Source organism: Myotis lucifugus, unplaced genomic scaffold (assembly GCF_000147115.1).
Source record: "Myotis lucifugus unplaced genomic scaffold, Myoluc2.0 scaffold_1186, whole genome shotgun sequence".
NCBI classification, from domain to species: Eukaryota; Metazoa; Chordata; class Mammalia; order Chiroptera; family Vespertilionidae; genus Myotis; species Myotis lucifugus.
The window spans coordinates 56,040-61,445 of record NW_005872234.1 but is presented as its reverse complement, the minus strand read 5'-3'; positions in this window follow the sequence as shown (position 1 = coordinate 61,445).

The following is a 5,406-nucleotide window of genomic DNA, read 5'->3' as shown; positions in this document are numbered from 1 at the left end:
CTTATTTCTTCGCCCAATTTATGGGCAATAAAGTCTCTACAGGAAGTTATGCCAGTTTTCCTCCGACCCAGGTGCATCTCCTGGTGAGTGATGTTTGGCTCCTGGATGGAGGGAGGGTGTGGCTGGTCCACGGAAGGGAGGTTTCAGGTTCTGGTCTGGCCACGGGGCAGGCAGCAGAGGCCCCTGGGAAAGGGGCTCAGGAGTAAATGGAGCCGCAGTCACCTCCCTGGGAGGTCTGCTCCATGAACTCCTGCCTTGGGAAGCAGTGAAAGGCGACCTTTGCCCTAATCGAGCCCGTCCCTCATGTCCCTTATTCCTGAGCCTGGAGGTTAACACACCTTTGAGATGCCTGTTTCTGAGACCCCTGTGGGCATGGCCACCCTCCACAGAGCCATTATCTTGTTCACCACCTTCCTTGCCTTCTCCCACCTTCATGGAATCTTCTTTTTTCTTCATGTTTTTATTGATTTCAGAGAGGAAGAGAGAGGGAGAGAGAGAGAAGCATCAATGATGAGAGAGAATCATGGATCGGCTGCCTTCTGCACGCCCCACACTGGGGATCGAGCCCGCAACCCGGGCCTGTGCCCTGACTGGGAATCGAATCCTGACCTCCTGGTTCATAGGTCGACGCTCAGCCACTGAGCCACGCTGGCCGGGCTCATGTAACCTTCTAATGTCATTGTCGGGAGCGTTTGCGATCTTGCTTTCCTGCATGTCCTCAGTTTGGCTAAATAAAAACACTCTACAGCAGTGGTTCTCAACCTTCTGGCCCTTTAAAACAGTTCCTCATGTGGCGACCCCCAACCATAAAATTATTTTCGTTGCTACTTCATAACTGTAATGTTGCTACTGTTATGAATCGTAATGTAAATATCTGATATGCAGGATGATCTTAGGCAACCCCTGTGAAAGGGTCATTCGACCGCCAAAGGGGTCGCGACCCACAGGTTGAGAACCGCTGCTCTACAGGCTTGAAAGGCGGCTGGAGTGGTGGCCCTGAGGCAGGGACCCCACGGGTGCAGAGGCCCCTCCAGCCTGCCCGGCGCTCACCCACAGCCGCCCCCCGCGTGGCCCTACTATGGGGGGGGGCAGTTGTGGGGCTTGGGCTTGACAACACGACTCCACTTTCTCTTCCCAAAACTCAGGCCCTGGAGCCAGGCTCAGCGGAGAGGGGACCCCACCCTGCAGGACGGCTCTCCACTCGGTCTCCGCGGGCTTCCTCCCTCACGGGGCCAGCGGCTGCCGCTCCGGAAAGCTGTTGTGGCAAGTGAGTGAGGCCAGAAGATGGAAGGACTGTGTCGCGTCAGGGATCTCAGTGAGCTGGGCGCTGGGCTTGGGAGCCACAGTGAGGGCCGGGTCAGAGGCCTAAAAGAGAGGGTGAGGGCTGGGCGTGAGTGCTGAGGGGCGGGGGTGAAGCAGGCGCAGAAGTCAGAGATCCCCCACTTTGGAGACTTGAGACCCGTCATGGGGCCCATCAGCATGGCTCTGGGCCTTTCCACAGGACAGTCCCGCACGCAGGGAGATGCTCCTTGGAAAGTGAGGCCACGGCGAAGGAAGGCTGAGACCGCAGGGACGTGGACGGGAGTTTTAGAGCATCCGGAGTCAGCCAGGGTCGGCCTTCTCCATAATCAGATCACATCTCCCTTCGTTAGCATTTCTGAAGGGGAAAGGACGGGAGGAGTTTCTCTCCGTCCAGGAATTCCCCAGCAGGAGGGAGCGGAGGGCGGGTGGGCAGGAACCAGAGCCCGAGGGAGAGGCGGGAGGTGGGGGAGGTGACCGTGACCTTCCCAACCTCCCAAGGCCAGCAGCTACCTGACTTGCCCTGCGGCTGGGCTGGGAACTGCGAGGGCGTTTTGATTGTTACAAAGAGAGCATTTAGCAAACGTACGTCCAGCCCACCCGCCTTCTTTTAAAAGATAAGCACTGAGTATTCCTTGCTGGGCTGTAACGGACATTGAATTTGCTAGGAAAGCAAGTCCTGGCAAAGCGAAGGAAATCGGTACTTCCCACCCCGCCTGCGTGGCTCAGTGGTTGAGCATTGACCTATGACCCAGGAGGTCAGGGTTCGATTCCAGTCAAGGGCACCTGCCCGGGTTGTGGGCTCGATTCCCAGTGTGGGGCGTGCAGGAGGCAGCTGATCCATGATTCTTAATGTTGATGTTTCTATCTCTCTCTCCCTTTCCCTTCCCCTCTGAAATCAATAAAAATATATATTTTAAACAAAAAAACCCATGGTACTTCCCTTTGTGGGAAACTGTACCAAGAAACATGCAGAACTTTTTTATTTTTTAAATATATTTTTATTGATTTCAGAGAGGACAAAAGGGAGAGATAGAAACAACCTGTTAACGTAAAAAACCACTAAAACCTGTAAAGAATTTTTGTGAGTTTATTTGAACCAAACGGTCGACATATGCTGGGAAGCAGAACCTCAACGAATTGAGATAATGCTCCGGAGAATGTCGGGTTAGATCTGCATTTATACATTTGCAATCAGAGGAAGGGACGTAGGTGGGTTACATGAAATCCATTGGTGATAGACTAGAGAGGGGAGAAAGCAAAGTGGGGAAACCCCTGGGATTGGATAAAAAGTGAAATGATGGACACAGCTTAGGTGGGTGCAGGAACAATTAACATGATGATGAAGGAATTTGTGGTATCTGTCCTGGCGCCCAGCACATTATGTTATGCCCCAGGGGCTCCAGATACAGGGAAGTCACAAGTTACCCAGACATTTCAAGGGTATGTTATCACAGATGCAAAAAGACAGACAGGCTCAGTGAAGGTAAAGGTTGACCTTGTCAGTGAAGATACCAGCCTAGGACATAACTACCCACCATCACTGCTCTTAGTTAAACTTTAATTTCAGACCATCCTTTGTTAAGGTCTCTGAGTTTGTGAGACCTCCATGCAGGCCTTCCCTGAGCTTGTCAGGTCAGCAAGTGGCCCCTTTCGTCCACAAACCATAATGAGAGAGAATCATTGATCGGCTGCCTCCTGCACACCCTACCCTGGGGTTCGAGCCTGCAACCCGGGCGTGACCGTGACCTCCTGGTTCCTAGGTCTACACTCAGCCACTGAGCCACTCAGGCGGGTGAAACATGCAGAACTTTGGGAAATAACACTGTGCCCCTCGCCCAGTGCTGTTCACATCAGTGCAGCACACTTGTCACCGGCCGCCTCTGTAGCTGTTGCAGACAATGACTCCGCAGAGGGGAAAAGACACACTGAGGCATATTCAAATGTTACGAGTTTGTTTGAGCGCAAACTTGATTAGAGTCGCAGCCTCGGGTTCTGCCCTAGAGAAGAGCCCTGGGGAGCTGTCCTTGTGGACAGAGCGAGCGGAACGAGGGAGTTAAGCTGATTAAAACAGCGGGTTGGTTGCTACAAGGTCACACCGCAGGGGATGGCGGGGCTATCCGCCCAGCGACCTCCCTGGTGCTGACCAGGGCATTGCTGACCTCTGGTTTCAGACTCCGTTTCTGAGAAGCCCAAGCTACCAGGAGTTACGCCTTCACTTGGTGACCAGAGGCTCAGCAGCGGTGCAGCCCTCTTGGGCCCACTGTCTTGTTTTGCAACCGTACAGACACATGACTGTGCCCGTGGGCGTTCCGGGGGCTACGCATGTACACACTGGACTGTGTTTATGACAGATCACTTCCAGGTTATTATAGTAAAGGGGCACCACAAAATATTTATTGTTACACATGGGAGGAGGGTGTGGATATGGAGAGCGAGGACCCGCCGGCCACAGGATCAGAGCTTTCCACGCTGGGATCCTTAGATCCCTCAGAACATCATGAAAACCAGGACAGCTCCCGGCTACACGTGAGCGTACCCCGTGTTTCGAATATGCAAATGGGCTCCTTGTCAGGGGGTGTCTGGGAGAGGCGGTCGCGGAGAGGGGTGCACGAGCAGTTAAGTAAATGCACTGGACTTGTTGGAGTGCAAGCAGAAACCCCCGCTCCCGTCCCAGATCTGAGCCTGGAAACCCTCTCTCTGGAAAGGCTTTGGTCTGCCTGGGGTCAGCCTCTTGGGCCTGATCTGTCGCCTTTTCGGTCACTTTCAGCTACGAAAAAGGCCAGCCTGTCCAATAACCGACATCCCCGAGCTCAGCCCCTCAAGCTTTCTCCTCCCTCAAGTGCCATTCCTTCAGGTGTTAAACCTGTGGTGGGAGGAGGGGCCAGGTCAGTTTTCTCTCCATTTTGCTCCTCCCTGGGGGCTGTGAGGTTGCATCGCCCCCTGCTGTTGAATTCGGAGGGGGTGGGAGAGGGGCCTGGCTGTGAGGCGCGGGACTTGCGGGTTGTGATCTGATAGGGAGGCCTCTGGGGCAGACAGAGGCCACAGGCCGGTCCTGTCCAGAGTGCTTTTCTAGAGGTTCCATAACCCGCCCCACTCTGAACAGCCTCACTGTAGGAACCGTATTTGCAGGCTCTTACTGGCCACCTGTGTCCCTCCCTCCACCCCTGGCTTGGACAGAGTCCCTCCTTGACCAAACTCTAGCCGGGCGCCTCTGAGCCTTTCTTGGCTAGGCCTTGACCTTGGCCCATAAAGACATGAAGGAACAATGACAGCTGTTCGGACGCTCAAGGCCGCTCCCCAGGATGGGGAGTGCCTGCTGAGGAGGCTCAGCGCAGCCAGGAGAGCTGGCCGTTCCGGCCCCACCGCCCCCGCTCCGGGAGGCAGGAGTCCGACTGTGATAAGGGCAGTTACACCCCAGATGGGATTCCCATGGACCCACCTCCTCCAGATGCCTGTAATTTTTCATTTCCCCGACTCCCTGAGTCTCCTCTCCCTCCCCAGCCCTCATTCTCCCTTCAAACGCTTGGTCACCGCGGCCTGAATGGACGTCCGTTGGTCCGCACAGGTCTCTCCCCTGTGGGAACAGCATCGCTGCCTGTCGTCTGTCCTTCCCACGTCTGTCCAGCCTCGTTTGCCGTGGACAGAGTCCAGGGTTCACACGGACCCACCTGTGCTGGACCCACTGCACCTCTCCAGGTGTCCTCCCGGGGCGAGTCCAGCTGCCTTCAGTGAGGACACATCTGCATTAGGGGTCACTCGGGACCGGATCTGGGACGGGGCCGTTCCCCACACAGTCCGCATAGTGGCCTGTGGTGCCAGGAGAGGCCTTCACAGCCTGAGACTGGGCCTGGGGCGGGTGTCCTGTGTTTTGTAAACTGCCCTCTTTCACTGTCTCAGGATGGCCCGCACCTCCGCCATTCCTACGTGGTTATCTGTCCACTTTGTCCTTTGCCCATTGCTGCAGCAATAGTGGAGGTTTGACAGCCATTTCTCTCTCCTTCTTACCATCAAGTCTTAAAAAATGGGAGAAGTAGAATTCCAGGAACTCCTTTAACCAGCAGCTGCGCTCAGATGGCAGGAACACCATGCAGCAGGCAGTTTGGT